The sequence below is a fragment of the Sciurus vulgaris genome (assembly GCF_902686455.1).
Source record: "Sciurus vulgaris genome assembly, chromosome: 11".
Taxonomy (NCBI): domain Eukaryota; kingdom Metazoa; phylum Chordata; class Mammalia; order Rodentia; family Sciuridae; genus Sciurus; species Sciurus vulgaris.
In genome coordinates this window covers 88,215,873-88,234,579 of record NC_136472.1, presented here as the reverse complement: position 1 = coordinate 88,234,579, position 18,707 = coordinate 88,215,873, and positions in this window count along the sequence as shown.

Sequence of the window (18,707 nt, the reverse complement as noted above, 5' to 3'; positions counted from 1 at the left end):
TGAGAACTACACACCTGACAGCCGCCCCTCAACTGACTTATCTTCAAATACTAACATGACCTCAAGCCACTCTTCACTTACAAAGAAATATAAAAAGTAAATAATAGCATCTAGTTGTTTCTTATCATTTGTTTTATTAGATTATAAAACAAATCACAACCAGCAAAAAAATTTACTGTATTTATTGTATGCTGAAAAGTTACTCTTGAATTTTAAGGGTATCCCAAAATAACTGATGTTTTAGGATATAAAATGAAGTGTGCATATGTGCACAGAACAATGATGATATGTAAAATGAAACTATTTTTACCTGGCATTGTCACCAAACCTGGGGGCAAATCTGACACTGGGGACTTTCCTGCTTTTGGAAGGTGCTTTCATGTTACCCAAGGTCCAGTATGAAGCATTTCTAGTTCACGGAACACATCTCAATTCTCACTTCTCTGCTGTTGAGTGAACACTTATTCAAAGCTTACTTGACAGAGATTTCCCTAAAGTCATGTGGCCTGTGACGTATCCATCATAGGATTCCCAGGCAAGGCAGCATGTTGCTCAGAGTCCAGCTGCAAATTAGAAACATATGCTTCAAGAGTAAAAGAAAGGCATGCGGCTTTGCCTTCTGTAGTGAGTCAAAGGTAAAGAGACTATAGCCTTTGCCCTGAGATCTTTATCACCATCTCTAGCTGTGCCCAGTACAAATCCTAGTCTATCCAGTACCAATCTGACCTCTTCCTTGTTGGAAGTTTCATGACTTGTTTCTGATATGAATTAGAGAATGAAAAATTGGGGCTGTTCTCTCATAACCTGCCAGTAACTAGGCAAGAAAGTTTAAAATATTGGGATTCATTTATTCCAAATACCTCATCAGTATTACAGTGTAAAGTGGACCTTTCCTGCAAAGCTTCAATTGTATGAGATCTTTTATTAATAAAAATAAGTCAAAAAATGGTAACTTCATACAGTTATTTTATATTTTTTGAACAAAGTTCTTATTAGATGGTGATAACATTTTTTATAAAAAAGTAATAGATACAATAAGATTTATTTTTTGAAATCAAGAAAAGCTTTAAGCAAGATTGAATCTTTATTTGAGAATCACTTGAGTGACCCTAACTATAAAATCGGTAGCTATGAATTTTTTGAGATGTGGGAGCAAGAGATTCACCTTTTGTTACTTGACAAAGGGTGGAATTTTATTGATTCCCATGAGAAACCCTGGATGGCATGGCATAAGAAGCTTTGGCAATTTAAGTTTTGGAATAAATTCCCTGCTTTACTCTGAACTAACAAGGGACTAATAAATATTTTATTTGAATGGGGGGAAAAGCAGCTTTGGCAAGAAAGGAGAAAATTTTCTCATCACTTCTCCCAAATCAAGTGTAGGAAATATGTCTAGGAAGATAAGGAGATAATAGAAAGGCAATCTCCCCCGAGGCATGGTGTTGCAAGCCTGTAATCCCAGTGGCGTGGGAGGCTGAGGCAGGAGGATCTAGAGTTCAAAGCCAGGATCAGTAAAAGCTAGGTGCTAAGCAATTCAGTGGGACCTTGTGTCTAAATAAAAAATATAAAAAAGGGTTGGGGATGTGGTTCAGTAGTCGAGTGTCCCTGAATTCAATCCCTGGTACCCCCTCCAAAAAAGAACGGAAAATTCCCCTATATCAGACATGACATTTCTACTTTGTTTTGCAATGATTATAAAAATTATGATAATAAAATAATTATTTCATATATTGTTATGAGGATTAAATAAGACAATGCATACAAAGTACTTAGATAATCATTGAAAATTCCTTGTATCTCCTGAGATACAAGCTTTTATACTTGAAGGAATATACAACAGGTTATTCATTGCCATGTATCTATCACTCCGAATATTATAACTGTTAATCATACTATCCATCAAAATCTATGCACAACAAATTCCATGATAATCTGAATTATGAATTTTGTACTTTTTATACAGTATAAACAATCATTTTGCATTTTTAAGGGAAATAAGTGACAAAATGTTATGCATATGTGAAAATAAAAAAAATCAATTTCTAGTCTCTGTACTGTTCAGTCCACTTATTTTGCTATTGGGCTTTAAAGGAAATGATTACAGACATGTTTGATCTGACATTGAAAGGGTCAATTCTCATCCAATAAACAAACTGTAGGAAAGTCCACTATCTACCAATTCCCCAGTAAAGATCAGTTTCTAGGTAAATCTTGGTAGTAACTAAACTTGGAGTGTTATTTACTTTAAACTAACTGCACTAACACAATTTGAGAAGTGTTCACTCCTTTCTGCCCATGGTATGTAAATTTTCCTTTGATTTAAACAATGCTAAATCTCTTGCTCATTTGCAAATGGTTGTTTGCTTGAGACTGGAAGATGTAAGTTCATTGAGCATAAGAAAGAGTCAATATTATGCAACTTACAGGGGTAAAAACTTATTAAGTATGACCAAATCAGGCAATTCTTCCTTTCTTGAAGTACAAGATCAAGGAAATAAGCAAAATGACAGAAGACACTTATAACACAAAGGACAAAATAGCCACCCTTTGTTTTGTTTGTTTGTTTGTTTTGTTTGTTTGTTTTGTTTCCCTCTGATGGTGAATCCAATGGTGCTTTTCTCTTGTGGATTTCTGACAATTTAATTTGGTGGTTCACCTAAGTCTTTACAAAGCTCTCCAAATGCCTGGATGTTTGCGGGCTCCTGAGTGTCACTACCAAAAGTGTTTAAAAGAAGCAAAACCAATGGCCTTTTTGCTTGGTATTAAGAACCCACTTGTGGCCGACATGGCTGGAAAGTCTCTTCTCAACACAGCTGTGCTAACAGATTGCTGATCAGTGAGTGACCTTTCTCACCAGAGCAGTTCAAAGCCTTCTTTCCAACTTTGCTTTTAATTTAATTATCATTTGAAGGGAGGAAAATCCTTTTATGCATCACTGAAAAAGAGACTATATCTTGGGTCTGAAATGACAATGATCTTGCCTATTGCAAGGCCTGAGAAATGTGTGATAAAAGCAAAACTTTGTTCCAGATCAGAGAAGCATTTAGGTTAAAAATAATTGGGTTGTTCTTCAAATAATACAGAACTTAGGTAGACCAAAATGGGAAAGCAGATGTTCTCTATGAATCTCAGGCCCTACTTGGGGGCACTAGCATTCTTTCAGTTCCTGGTTGCCTTATTTTATTTGATTGTGGTTGAAGAGAATATTGTTTTCATTTCAGTGTGAACCTTTTTATATTGCTTTCCCATGTGAACCAGGAAGGATAGCAGTGCCTGAGCTTATTTATTCTAAAACTATTGAAATAGCATGTGTGAAAAATAAATACTACAGGCAGGGTGAAGTGATTTTTGACCAAAAGATTGATAAGGGCAATATTTCAAACTAGAATTTTCTTTTATTGATTTGGAACAGAGGCACCAAGTCCATCCCTCTTTTGCTATGGTCACCTATTATGTATTGGATGACTGGTCTTGCTCCGGGCTGTAGGCCATTGGTCCATATCCAATGTAACTAAATCCCCAACCTGAGGCTGTTCTCAGCCTGTGTCTTAAAATATCCACCCTGCCCTCTTCTTTTTAATCTGCTCTTGTTAACTTCATTTCTGACCTATTATCTTATCTCTATATAGTTTTGTATTGCATCCAGTCCATTTAAAAATAAAAGTGCTGATTTTAATTATCACTTACTATGTACTTCTGATGCACCAAGCATACTGTTAACTTCTGGCAGCACAAGAAAAAGACACCCTCCATTTCCTTGACCTGTCTCATTGTAAAGATAACATTTCAGTAATGTGGGATTTTAGTAGGTAATCCTTCATATATTGATCAAGGACCAAGTCTCCTCCGTTTTACAGCTTTCTTATCACCAAGATCTCTGTTTTAGCTTCCATCTGCTCCACAGAGTAAGAAAGAGAGTAGAGAAATGTGAGATTTTTATGAGCCAGTACTGTTGTTGGATGCATTCATTTCACTCATATTCCATGATCAGATCTTTTTCATATTGCCCTAACCATGTCTAAGTTAACTAGTATGTCACATTGTTATTGCCATTATAAGAAAACCCCAAATATAGTGGCTCAATGGAATACAAATGTATTCTCTTCTAGTCAGAAGTCTGAAATCAGTATCACTGGGCAGTATCAAGACTCTAAGAGGAAACTCCATAGTCTTGCCCTTTTCAGCTTCCAGAGTCTGTCTGCATTCCTCTATGGGATGCTTTCTGGCATCACTCCAGGCTCTTGCTTCCATGGTCATATGTTCTACTATTGATTTGTATTCTCCTGCCTCTTTCTTGTGAGGACCCATGTGAGTGCATGGGGCCCAAGTGAATCATAAAGGATAATCTCTCCAGCTTGATCCCTAACTTAATCACATCTGCTAAATTCCTTTTAACATGTAAAATCATATATCCACAAGATCTGGAGATTAGGACGAAGGTATCCTTCAGGACCTGTCATGGGAGGGAAATAGTCCAACTTTGTGCCTGAAGCAGAATGAAACAGGTTTGATGAATGTTGGCAGTTTCTTTAATGATAAAAATTGAGTTTATCATGTATTATACATTTATTTGTTATTATCTATATTATATAATACATATAGCACTATATGCAGATAAACACTATATGCATTATATATAGTTATATGTTTTATCTTATAATTCAACACTTTTATAAGTTAAATACTATTATTTCTGATTTATTGAGGCAGAAGAATAAGGTTTGGAAGATTTAAGAAACTGACCCAAGAATCAAGGTTAATAATGGTGCTGGACTTAAATTTGATCTGTCTCAGTTAAATCCAGAATGTGTCCCTTTTTATCACCTTAAGGCACTATCAACATAGACTTCACACAGGATCCTGTGAGCCCATAGGAAAGAACTAGCCCCAAGCAAAGCTGTAGGGATGACTTTAGAGATGTGAAGATGTAAGGATCTGTGTTGATTCTTAGATGCTCTCCTTTACTTCCCTGAGGTTACAATCTCCCATTGTCTCTTCATTTGTGTTTTTCCTCCAGCTGCTCTTGAAAACCCACTTGTTAATGTAGCTGGTTCCATCAATTCTATCATTCTGGCTCTAAGCTCTCTCCAACCCTGTGGGAAGGAGAATGATGATAACATTCAGGTCAAGAAGAATCTCAAAGGGAAAAATAAAATGCAGAGCAGAGAACCAGAACATTCATGAACAAAGGGAACTGCCACTGCAAGGGCCTTTATGAGGCTGTAGTGCTCAGCATGCAGGGAGCCTCTTTCAGCTTTGGGGTGAGTTGATCTCCATGCTCTCTGATCATACTGCAACATCAGGATGCATGTCTGCATCTCTTTTTCAAAGAGATATTGATTGTTTGTACACAAATAATCATGATTTGTGTATGGATGCTCTCATTTGGGCTGGGCATGGAAATTGAGATAGGAGGTCTGCCTGATGCTGCAACCTCTGAATAATGGACAAGTCATTCTCTCCCTTTTGAGAAGAAAATAGGGACTGAAGGAGTCGAATAAATATCTTTTTACACACACACACACACAATTTGAAATTATGTGCCTGGATATCTCATATAGTATGATTAAGTTCCCAACTAACCCTTGAGTTTTAAAATATTAATGTTTAGATCCAAATTAGCCACTAAGTCCAATAAACCTAATATAATTTGAATGGACTGTAGAAAGGATAGTAATTAATTTTAAAATGTTCAAAAGATGCCTATTTATCTTTTTATGTACTAATCAATAGAGACATTCATATTCTCCTATCTTCTAAAAATAAATTCATTTTCATAGAGAGATGCCAGAGAGGAAATTGATCAAAGACTAACAACAAAAAGAATTGATAAATATAAATGCACCTTGTTGGGGTGTCTGGGCTGGTGTCATGAGACTTGTATTAGATCCAATTTAATTAGCAACTCAACTATCTCTTAGAGTGGTGAAATAGTATGGGAAATTTGCAAATTAGGCCAAGTTCAGAGAAATAGCACATACTATGAAAAATAGATAAATTGATTAGAAAAAGAAGTAGGCAAATTACTACAGAACAAAGAAGTTAAGTGGGAATTTTCAATGGACAGTGTACGGTATAATACCAATTACTTTTACAAACTGAGAAAAATTCTGTAAAGATAGTCATGAAAGGTTTCTAAGTATGGCAGTATGTCCTCTAATTTATGGACTTTAAAAAATTCTACATTAAAAATTCTAATGCTTTCTTGTTCAAATCATTTTAATATCTTAATTGATATACAATTTAAATTCCATGAAAAATTTACCTACTTAAAATTACAAAGTACTCTTCATATATTCACAAAATTATTAAACCATTGCCACCATCTACTTTTATACCATTTTATCACCACTGAAAGAAACCCTGCACTCTTCTCTTGGAAACCATGATTCCACTTTCTATTTGTAGGGATTTACCTACTCTGGATATTTCATGTAAATGGAATCAGGCAATATATAGTATTTTGTGGCTAGTTTCTTTCACAGTATAATGTACTCGAGATCCATCGATGTTATGGTGTGTTAACATTACACATTCCCTTGTATTACTAAATAATATTACATTGTATGGATATATCATATAACCTTGCTTTTGGTGCTTGAAATTGACTATAGGGCCTCACACCTGCTCGGTACATGCTCTAACACTGGGTTCCACCCCAGTCCCTCACATAGCATTTTATTCATTTATCAGCTGATGAACAATTATGTTGTTTCCACTTTTTGTTATTATAAATAGACCATTATAAATATTAATCTTCAATTTTTGTGTGGACACAAGCTGTGATTTCTCTTGGGTATAGGCTTAGGAGCAGAATCACTGGATCATATGGTAACTCTATGTCAATATTTGAAGAACTGCCAAACTGTTTTCCAAACAGCTGCAAAATATTACATTCCTAGCAGCAATGTTTCAGTCTTTCAATTTATTCGCATCCTCATCCACTTTTTGACTGTAACTAACCTATTGTTGTGAAGTTCTCTCATTGTGTTTTTGAGTTACCTTTCCCTGATGATTAATGATTTGAGCAAGTTTTCATGTTTGTTTGTCACTTGTATGTCCTTTCATAGAAACTTCTGTCCATATCCTTTTCTCACCTTTTAAAGGGGATCATTTGTTTACATATTATTTTATTATAAAAATTCTTGGCATATTCTTGACACAAATCCCTTATGAGATATGTTTTTGCAAACATGTTTTTTATATTGATTTGCACTTTCTTGATGGCATAGTTCTCAATACAAACATATTACATTAAGTTCAGTTACTTTGTTTGGTGGCGTTTTATATAGGAAAAAATTACATAAGACCAGACCACATTTTCACACCTACATTTTCTTCATGGAGTTTTATAGTTTTAGTTAATATATTTAGATTTAGATCCACTCTGAGATCATTTTTTGTCAGTATTATAGGTGAGAGTCCAACGCTTTTTGTTTTTTCACATGATTACTTTGCTGATTAAGGAATATTTTCTAAAAAATTTCCTTCTAGACACATTGGTGCACACGTATAATCCCAGCTACTCTGGAGGCTGAGAAAGGAAAATCACAAAATTGAGGCCAGCCTCCCTCAACAACTTAGTGAGACCCTAAACAACTTAGAGACACCCTGTCTCAAAATTTCAAAAAAATGATAGAAGGACTAGGGATGTAGCTAAGTGGTAAACATCCCTCAGTTCAATCTTAATTGTCTCAGTATCATAGTCAAAAGCCAACCAGATCATAAATATGAGGGGTATGTCTCATCTTTCAGCTATATCTCCTTGATATATCTATATCTTCTGTATCATTATTTCTATCTCTGTATCACAGTATACTTATATGTAAGGTATATGTATTCATAAGTAGATCTGTTGATATATATATCTTACACATATAGACACATTGATATATGTGAAATATATACATATGTATCATATGTTTTATGTATTCATATACAATCTTTGATAGTTACATAAATATTCATATGTAGACACATTGGTATACGTATGTGTGTGTGTGTGTGTATATATACATATGTATAAGTAGCAGTGACATGGAATGTAGAGTAAAATGAGATATGAATTACATACACATATGTCTATCCCTACGGCAGTACCAAAATATATTGCTTACTTTTGTTGACTATTTAGTAAGCTTTGAAATCAGAAAATGTCGGTCTCCAATTTTTTCTTACTTTTTAAGATTTCTTTAACTCTCCAGGTTCTCCCATTTTTAAATGAGTCTGAGGAGTATCAATTTTTGCAAGTAAACAAAACTAGATGGGATTTTGACAAGAATTGTATTGAATTTTTGGTAAAAATGTGGAATATATCCATGTTCAAAATTCATATATTCCACTTCATTTACCCTTGATGCTTTCTACTTATTTAGGTCTTCATATTTTGAAGTTTCAGTAGCTAATCATGCATCATTTTGTTAAATATATTCTTAAATATTTTATTATTTGCCTGTTTTTAAAAAGAGAACAATTTTTATTTCATTTTTAATTTTTCATCAATATTTTTGCATTGACTTATATCCCACATGATTTCTGATTCATTAAGAGTCTTTTGAGCAGGGCACAGTGGCTCATGCCTGTAATCTCGGCCACTTGGGAGGCTGAGGCAGGAGGATTTCAAGTTCAAAAGCCTCATCAAAAGCGAGGAGGCCCTAAGCATCTCAGTGAAATCCTGTCTCTAAATAAAATACAATATAGGGCTGGGAGTGTGGCTTAGTGGTCAGTGTCCCTGACCAAAAAAAAAAAAAAAAAAAAAAAAGTTGTTTGTAGGATTCTCAGGGCTTTCTAAATATGCCATCATGTCGTTCACAAATTATTTTCTTTTTTCCTTTCCCATATTTATGTCTTTTATTTAGTTTTCTTACCTAATTATCCTGTGTATAGTGTTGAATAATATCCCCCACATACCAAGAGAGAAAAAAAATTATGTCCATCATAATCTCAGAATACAATCTTATTTAGAAGTAATGTCTTTGAAAAGGTAATTAGTTATAAGATAGGATAGTAATGCATGAGGGAAAACCCCAGAAACAGTGACTGGTGTTCTTGTTGAAAAGACATAGACAGTCTCAGAGTGATACCACCATGTGAAGACAGAGGCAAAAAGTGTGAAATAATGTGGTTCCAAGGAAGCCAAGGGGGTCTCTTCCCTGGGCTCTTCATGGGAACATGGTCCTACGACATCGTGACTTCTGACTTTCCTACATACAGATAGTAAGGGAATATATTAACTGTTATGTTTGTGTCCATTTGTGGCACTTTGTTGCAGAAAATCTAATAAAGACTTTGGTATCTAGAAGTAGGGCCATTGAAACAACTACTTAAAAATACACAAATGGCTGGACTAAATTAATGGGAAAGGCTGAAATAATTTTCAGGCACTTTATAGAAAATAAACTTACATTGCCTTGAAGAAGCAGTTGGTAGAAACATGGGTGATAAAGATGATTCCGATGGAGGTTTAAGCTCATTTTGTCATATATGGATTTAGAGTTTTCCCAGCACCATTTGTTGAAGGGGCTTTCTCCAATGTATGCTTTTGGCACCTTTGTCTATGAGATAACTGTATTTATGTGGGTTTGTCTCTGTGTCTTCTGTTCTGTAGTATTGGTCTGTATTTCTGTTTGGTGCCAATACCCTTTTTGTTACTATAGTTCTGTAGTATAATTAAGGTCTGGTCTGTGATGCCTCTTGCTTCACTTTTCACAATAAAAATTGTTCTATTCTGTGTCTCTTATTTTTAAATGAGTTTCATGACTGCTTTCTCTATTTCTATGAAGAATACTATTAGAACCTTAATAGGAATTGCATTAATCTGTATAGCACTTTTGCTAGTAATGCCATTTTGACAATGTTAATTCCTGTCCTACCCAAGAGCATAGGAGATCTTTCCATCTTCTAAGGTCTTCTTCAATTTCTTTATTTAGTGTTCTGTTGTTTTCATATTGGAGGTCTTTTTCACTTCTTTTGTTAGATTGATTCCCAAATATTCATATTTTTTGAGGCCATTGTGAATGGAGTAGTTTTCCTAATTCCCTTTCAAATAGATTCACCACTGGTGTATAGGAATGCATTTGATTTATGGGTGTTAATTTTATATCCTCCTACTTTGCTAATTTCATTTATAAATTCTAGAAATTTTCTGGTGGAATTTTTTGGGTCTTCAAAATGTAGATCATGTCATCTGCAAGTAGGGATACTTTGAGTTCTTCTTTTCCTATTTGTAGCCTTTAACTTCTTTTTTTCCATCTAATTGCTCTGGTTAGAGTTTCAAGGACGATATCAACTAAAACTGGTGAAAGAGGGCATCATTGTCTTGTTCCCATTTTTAGAGGGAATGCTTTCAATTTTTATATTAATACTTACTAATAAAAAAATTGATTTTTTTGGTTAAATATTTATGTGTATGGGCACAGCATTTAAAAAAATGTATAACCATATATAAAAAGATTTTAAATATATACTCATAACACCACAAGAAAATAATTTTAAATATAAAATATAATCTGTACATAAAATCCAAATTCAGATATATTTGGTTTTTGAAATTTTACAATCTTCATTGTTTCATGGTATAATCTTCATTATGTTATTACAACTCAATTTCAAATAACAATTAAACACAATGTGTTTAGAAAAATAAGAAGGACCTAGAACAATAATTTAGACAACTCAAAGAAATGAAATATATTACATAGTTTATGTGGAAGATTCCCTGACCCATTATTTCCATTCTATTTTGCATTTGTGTGTGGTGTGTGTGTGTGCGTGTGTGTTGCCAGGGATTGAACCCCAGCCTGATGCTTTCAAGGCAAGTACTCTACCAACTTGACTTACATCCCCAGCCCCTCTATTCAATTTGAATCTGCCCGTCTGAATTTCATCTAAACATCAATCTACACAATCTATTTAGTGTCAATGTAGAAACCATGGTCAGTTTTTCAATACTGACATTCATTTTCAATACCATGAAGAGGGCATGTGATAATTAAGACCTCACATCCACACCAATCAGTTTTGGCATGCTTTGAGTTCCCCTAACATAGAACAAGTCAAAGTCTACTAAGTATGTTTCATGTTTTGAAATTTTAGACACATTGAGGTACTCCTCAAGTTAAAGATATGTTCAAAATATTTAATACCGACTCAAGCATTGTCTAGATATTCTGGAATAATTATTATTGAAAATTTGGTCATAAGTTTTCTTCATGTATTTTTTCCATCACTCTAGTCTTATTTGAAAGTGAACCCATTTTCAAAAAGTTGGAATTTCAGGGTAATGTAATGAGAAAGATTCTGTTTCAAAGAATTTTCTGTGGTTGTCTTATGTTTTACTTTTACAGGTTTTTTTAATGCACAAGATATTACGAAATAATTATGAATATATGTTATCCTCAAGACAAACTTGGTACACAGATTTTTGAGGGGGTAACATTTCCTGAACATTTCAATTTTAGCTGCGCTGTATCATTCATAATATGGGAATATAAACTTTCAATTTTCTTTTACTTGTCACAGAAAACCACTGAAGTAATAATATGATATTCTAAGAATATTGTATGGCATATAGCCTATGCTCAATGTTTATGATTATTTTATACTTTCATGTTGGTATACTTAAATTCTTATATAATAGATTTATTATAATACTACTTTGTAACCTGATAGTTAAACATTTACTAATATTTTGTGAACACATTTCTATGTAAAATATAAACTATTTCATCATAAAAAAAACAAAACAAAACATGATTCTTATGAAGGCCAAGATGAATGTGGAGAGACCATGGTAGAAAAGTTTTTATCATCTTGAAAGATGCACATACATAAACAGAACGTTGGAAGAGATTTGTTCATTAGAAATGCTGTGATGAAGTCTCACAGGAAATGTGAAGTATGTTTTTGGAAAGTGGTAAAATGGCAATCCTTATTATAGTGTGGCAGGATACTTGGCTACATTCTGTTCTATTGTTTAATTAAAAGTTGGACTTGTAAGTGATGAATCTGGATGTTTATCAGAGATTTCCAGATTATAGAGGGTATTGCCTGGTTTATCCTGACTGGGAGAGGAATGATAAATTGAAGAAGGATCTGTTATGGTAAGAAAGGGAGGTGATTTGAATATACCCATCACATTGCAAAGGATGCTAATTCATGCTCTGGAGAAAATATCAAGGATTTGGGTGGGCAAAAGTTTCTCTGAAGACATTAGTCACCTGACTTATGGATCCAGTCAATATTCTCAATAGAAGTCAGGAACAGATATGGAGCCACCTAGGAAGGATATGTGGAAAAGCCTTCAGGTCTAATGGTGCAGACATACTGGATGTTCACAGAAGACCAACAAGGTTTTAAGAAAACTGTATCAGCAGAAACAATGCCAGCTTGGACTTGAGGAATCAGAGACAGGAAAATCTGAAAACGTTTTTCAGGCTTCTGGGGTATATAAGTTTGGAATGGACTACACAGGGGAAGGGGTTTCTTCCCAGAGCTCAGATGGAGCTGCCACCTCAGTCGCAAAGGGTGGGACTGTGGACCTGGGACCACAGGTGATACCAAGCATCAAGTTATAGAAGGCTGTTATTAAGACTTGAAATCTAAAATAATTTTATCTTCTGGATTCTAGACTTGCTTGACACAAAGTCCTTTATTTTTTCCAGTTTTTTTTCTTGTAAGTATGGGAATATCATCTTAGGCCATTTGGATGTAGATAAATTTTTTACAGTTTTTTAGGTCAACAGTTAGAGAGGAATTTTGTCCCAAGATTGATCAGACTCAGAATCTTGAACCCATACGTGGTTTAGATGATATAGATGAGATTTAGAATCTTTGAGTTGATAATTTGTTGAGATTTTAGACTTAGAGTTCATGTAGAAATAGATTAAAAACTTTGGGAATATTGTGATAGGGTGAATATATTTTGTAGATGGGGCGAGAGTGAATTTGGGGGGCCAGTGGGTGAAATATACTAGTTAGGATAGTATCCTTTCAAACCATTCTACCTGTTACTTGAGACTATGATTCTATTTAGAAATGGGGTCTTCAAAGATATAATTAGTTAATAAGAGTTCTTGCTAGATTGAGGTGACCAAGGATTGGTGGCCTTGTATGTGGAGAGAAACAAACACATGCACCGAGGAAATGGCCATGTGATGAGTACAACAGAAATTGGACTGACGCAGCCAGGAGCAAAGGAAGCCAGGGATTGCAGGGACCCACCAGAAGCTGGAAGAAGGAAGGAGAGCATCCTACCCTGTACCCTTCAAGGAGAGCACGCCTACCCACATCATGACCCTTGCTTCTAGAACTGTGAGAGAACGCATTTCTAATATTTTTTAAGCTACTCAGATTGTGGTACTTTGTTATAGCAGCCTTGGGAAATGAATATGTATAAAGAAAATCATGGGCAGAAAAGTCAAACTGACCTGGACTGAACTGTAGAAGCCTCTTGTTAATTAATTATGAATCACAGAGAAAATCATTTAAAGTTTTTGGTGTCTTTTTCAGTCTATAAAATGGACAAACCACACACTAAGAAGTCTGAAATGGTAGTGTTGGTAAAGGCTTATTAATTATCCTTGTTGCAATTGTTATCATTAAGTGAAACTAAAAATGAGTGAAGATCACACCTAAAGGATTTCCCTAAAATAAATCAATTGAGAAAAATTTTATGCATAGTTAACACATTAGTGAGACTACTGCCTCTTTGTGATTTTGGATGAATTTGAACACTGACCCTTGCTTATGAATATTTCCGTCCTCCTGACATAGAAAATAAAATTTGAATATTTCTGCAGGAACAAAAACTATCTTCTGTAAACGTCCATCTCATCACATATTGTTCATTGCTAATCCCCACATTCTTAGAATCATAAAGATGACTTCTGTCTACTAAGTAAGTACATTCTTCAACATCGTTTGAAACTGTGAAATGGCAGAATGACTCAAACTGTTCCAGAATGTCACATAGCCAACATTGTTAACAGGACGAGATCCACTGTTAACGTCTGCTAGTATTCTGCTGTCAAGTTTGTATTTCGTAGGATGAACAACTAGGTGAGTTGAGACAGACCAGGCTTTTAGAAAGCTCTTGACAGATGATTTCTCTGACTGTTTGTAGTCTAGCTAGGATCAATAAAAACTTGTCACATACACACAAAATCCTGCTCAAGGTAATGAGCATTGACTTATACAATTTTATTTGCACCTCTGCAAAATGCTTCTGGTTAGAGGTCAGTGTTTGTGGGGTAAATGTTTAACTGTGGTACTTATTTTGTAGTAGAGGTTGTTGGAAAGCTCACTAGAGTGAGATTATGAAAAAATGACTTAAAATGCTATAATTCTGTAATTTCCTCCCACTATTTCTACCTCATGTTTACATAAACACACACACACACACACACACACACACAGGTACACACTCAGCCCATGTTTATTGGAAAACTTCCACTTGTAAAGGACAGGTAGAAAATATGGAATTTGATTTCAGACTGATCTGAGGATTCACTTACTAGCTGTGTGACTCTTATCTCCCTGACAACATTAGTATCCACAGTATCACTGAATGTTGATGGAGAAGAAAATGGAGATGGTGTTTCCATATAACTTCCTTGCTTTTATTTAATTCCTTAGCCATTGGAATCTTGCCCCAATGCTTGCTTGTTTGTATACAAAGACATTTACTCAGCCAAGTAAAATGGAATCCAGTGAAACATACACAGCTTAGAAGAAACTTAGATCTTAATCTAAAATGTCATTCTGGAGTTCGGGAGTCAAAACTGAGGAATACATCACTCAGCACTTTGTCAGGATCTACATACAAAGTATCTCTTGATGATTTTCATGCTATTTATAAAATAATCACATTTTCTTGCATTTGGGGGGAAAAATTAGAGTGAGCCAAAGTGATATTGGCTTTAGGCAAAGCATATGCTTTGTATTTATCAAAGCTTTCAGCAATACTTTCATAATCTTTTCTGACTCTCTATTTTAAATATATTCCTGGTTTTGATAATTTTTCCTTTTAGTTAAAAATATCATAACCAGTTCACTTTGAATTACCTTCCATTTGGAGTGGGATGAGTCAGAAAACAGCAGTTCTCATATTTTCTTCATTTCTCACTTTGGAAATTAGTCAATTCTAAGTTTGCTTAAGGGAATGAAAAAAGGAGGTGCATGGGTTTTCTACAGTCTGGCAAAGATTCAATCTTGTTCTCTAATTGAGAATTCATAGAGAAGGCTCTTTGGTGTCATGAGGTGTCATACATACAGGAAACACAGTGGAGGCGTGGAGGCTGTTTGCTGTGGTGGTAGCTAATGTGTAAACTCACTAATTAGAGAAATGCAAATCGCAAATGTCCTGTAGTCATGTTGAAGCAAACTGTGTAGGCATGACCAAAAAATGCCCACCTTTTCAGGATCTCAGAGCCAAGATGTAATTGGTTTACACTTATTGATACACATGGAAGGAGCAACTACTGTTCTAGATGCAGAGCGGTTAAACACAGGCGAAACTTCAATCATAACAGCAAACAGAAGACTCTGGAAGACTGATAACTTGGGTGACCTACTTGTGAATGCATCTGATAGCAGAGAATCTCCTGTAGCACTGTACCCTCTCCTGCCTTTGATTCATTCTCCAGTAGTTCAAGTGTAGAGTTTATGGGTAGGACATGGCAGGCAATGAGTTAATGAGAAGGGGATGTTATCCTTTAAATTTCTGACCAGCTGATCAACTCTAAGATAAAAATGTAGCTAGAGACATGAACAAATTTAAATTCTCATTTTTTGTTTTCTTTTGGTTTTGCCCAATGAATTGTGGTTATTTTCTTGCAGAATTCACTAATTTTCAATTAAACTGAAATTAGTTGACCAATATTTTTAACATCAGACCGTTTAAATGTGTTTTTTTTTTTTTTTTTTTTGTACAAAAGTATTAGGTTTAATTCATGGATTATTAGACTATATATCAGTGGCTCTTAGTTTTAGGTTCACAGATCCCATGGAGATTCTGAAGTTGACACAGGAAAACCCATAAACACTCCAGAACTCTAGGAAATACTGTTTGTTAAAATGCATGTGTACAATTTCTAAAGAAAAGGTTTATGGCTTCCAATATATTTTCATAAGGGTACTATCCTAGTCTCCAAATTTAATTTAAGAAGAGTGTTACTGCAGTGCTATCACTACGGCAGCATAGGCAGTCTTACCTAAATGTATGTGTGTATATTTCTCCCCTGCTCCCTTCATTTATATTCACTGATGCAGGGATTGGGGAGATCACAGTACATTCAATATATCAAAAGCATAGACATCAGACTTCTTGCTCTTTACATAGCCTGTAATGCTATAACCCACAGTTCCCTACAGCATGGGTTTCAGGTCCCTGCTAAATTGTTAGGTGCTGCAGAATTATTCTTTTTGCCCCAGGAGATAGAATCTGTGGGATGACCTAACTTGCCCAAGCAGAGACATAGAGAGATTATGAAAACCTGCCATTGCCCTGGAGTTGGAAAATGTCACCATCCTTTCATACTTTCTGATTCCTATTTATGTTTTCTCCCAATTTCTGTTGTGCTAATCCCAGAAACTGCTCATGCTTTCTATAACATAAGTGGACACAACCCTGAATTTAGAACCCTAAAGACAGCTTCCCTATACTGACTCTACTGCTTGTAAGACCCTGTGGCCTTGGTTCATTATTATTCTAGAGTACTTCTGTCCCCTCATCTGAAAAATGAGGGTAAAGTCCATGCCTTGTTTTCTTACAGGGTTTTGGGGAAGAACAAATGAGATATTTGGCAAAAACTCTTTTAGAAAAGCAAATTTTCTAAAAATGCATAATTATGTATATTTTAAAACAGACTATTGCCTGTCATGAAAAATGTTTACATTTTTGGGAGAAAAATACTTGAAACACTTTTCTGTTAAAACAGCTTTTTGAAGCATTTAAAAACTTGGTTTTCTATGTACCCTCTGCCTAAATAGTAAAGGTCACCCAGTAATAGGACAGTAGGTTCCACATTTGCATTTTGGGGACTAGGAAAGGAAGGGTATTCAGTTTTATTTAATTTTCTCACTGTTTTGATTTTCATATTATACACAAGAAGCATTGATATTTTAATATGTTTCAGATGCTAGTTTGTGTGGATTGTAGGAAAATTTAGCCATATAACTTTGACCTTCTGAAAAATACTTCTAAATGATCTACATTAAGAATTCCATCTCACAAGATACCATATTTATTCTGGAGCAGCCTCTAAAAGAGGCTGTCCTTGAGAAAGGAAGCCACCAGGTCAGAAAATGGGTCTAATAATTGGTGACACTCTGAAGTTTTCTTTGGTCATAGTCTAAGGAGTTAAGAAAGCGAAGAGTTCCTTTTGAAATAATATTTAATTACATCTTTGTAATATAATTACAAAAATCTTGAAATTTATTGCAATTATTAAATAAAAAACTAATGAATCCAATCAATGATCTCCCTTCTTCATAGAATTATCACAACTTTATAGAATAAGAGCCACCGAAACTTAATTCAGAACCAACTGATATATACATCTAATTATGAGTCTGATAGTTTCTGAATATTACCTTTGGATTATATGTGAAAGAAAAGTGTACTTCAACATTTTACATAGTACTATGAATTAAACCTTGCCTAGAACTGAGGATATGTTTTGAGGATATGTTTTAAGATTGAGATGATATAGACTACTTACTTCTCAATAAGTGTTAGTAAACATATCTTAAATAGTCAAGTGTTAGTAACACATCTTAAATATTCATGTTGTGAGTTACTTACATTCATTAACAACTCCCTTTCAATTATCTGGACTACCAAAGAAAAATCTACTTCTTAAGGAAGAATCTGTGATTCAAATCTTTTGTTTTAATCTGATTTCCCTTCTAAAAGAGTAAAATTTGAATAAGGGGATTATATGAAAGAAATAGACATAAGCAGACAATTTACTAACTTTTCCCTAAGGCTTGTCTACAGGTAGTACTAAACAAAATTAGGCCTTAAATTGTAATTCAGTAATTATGTCTTAAAAACCCCAAATGGTGATTTGAAGTAGAGCAACTCCAGAATGACACTTTGTATGATAGTTTTATTTATAAGTAAAATTTCTTAGTTTACATCACATGATCTTCACAGTAGACTGATTAGACAGGAGAGGAGAGAAAATTGAAACTTCAAGAGGAAAAATGACTTCCCCTAGCTATAGTCTCCAATTTGACAAGATTGAGTCTCTAAATTGCACTTATAATGATTTGGTTCAATGTAACTTCACTATTTCTTGGAGTTAAACATACCTATGGCTTAAATATTTTCTCCTTCATATTGGCATAATCACAGAGAATGATCTCCCTGTGTCTTTGCATTCCCATTTGTAAAAAATGGGGTATTAATAATAAATTAATGGCAGCTGGGTATATTAAAAGAATAGCATAAGGGTATTTCTGGCATGAGTAACTTGTTGATAGATGCTTTTGAAGAGGAGTGTGGTATAGTTCAAGGACCATGTGTGTACTTTGGATGTGGAGATATCTAACTTCTATCTGTGTGACATCAGGCAACTTTCCGTCACCTCTCTAACTTGTCTGTAAGATGTATATTGATTTGGAAAAGTTATGCATAATGCTCAGGCATGTGGTAGATAGAGGATGCACATAAGTCTTTCTCATGCCAATCAGTTTGTTTTTTA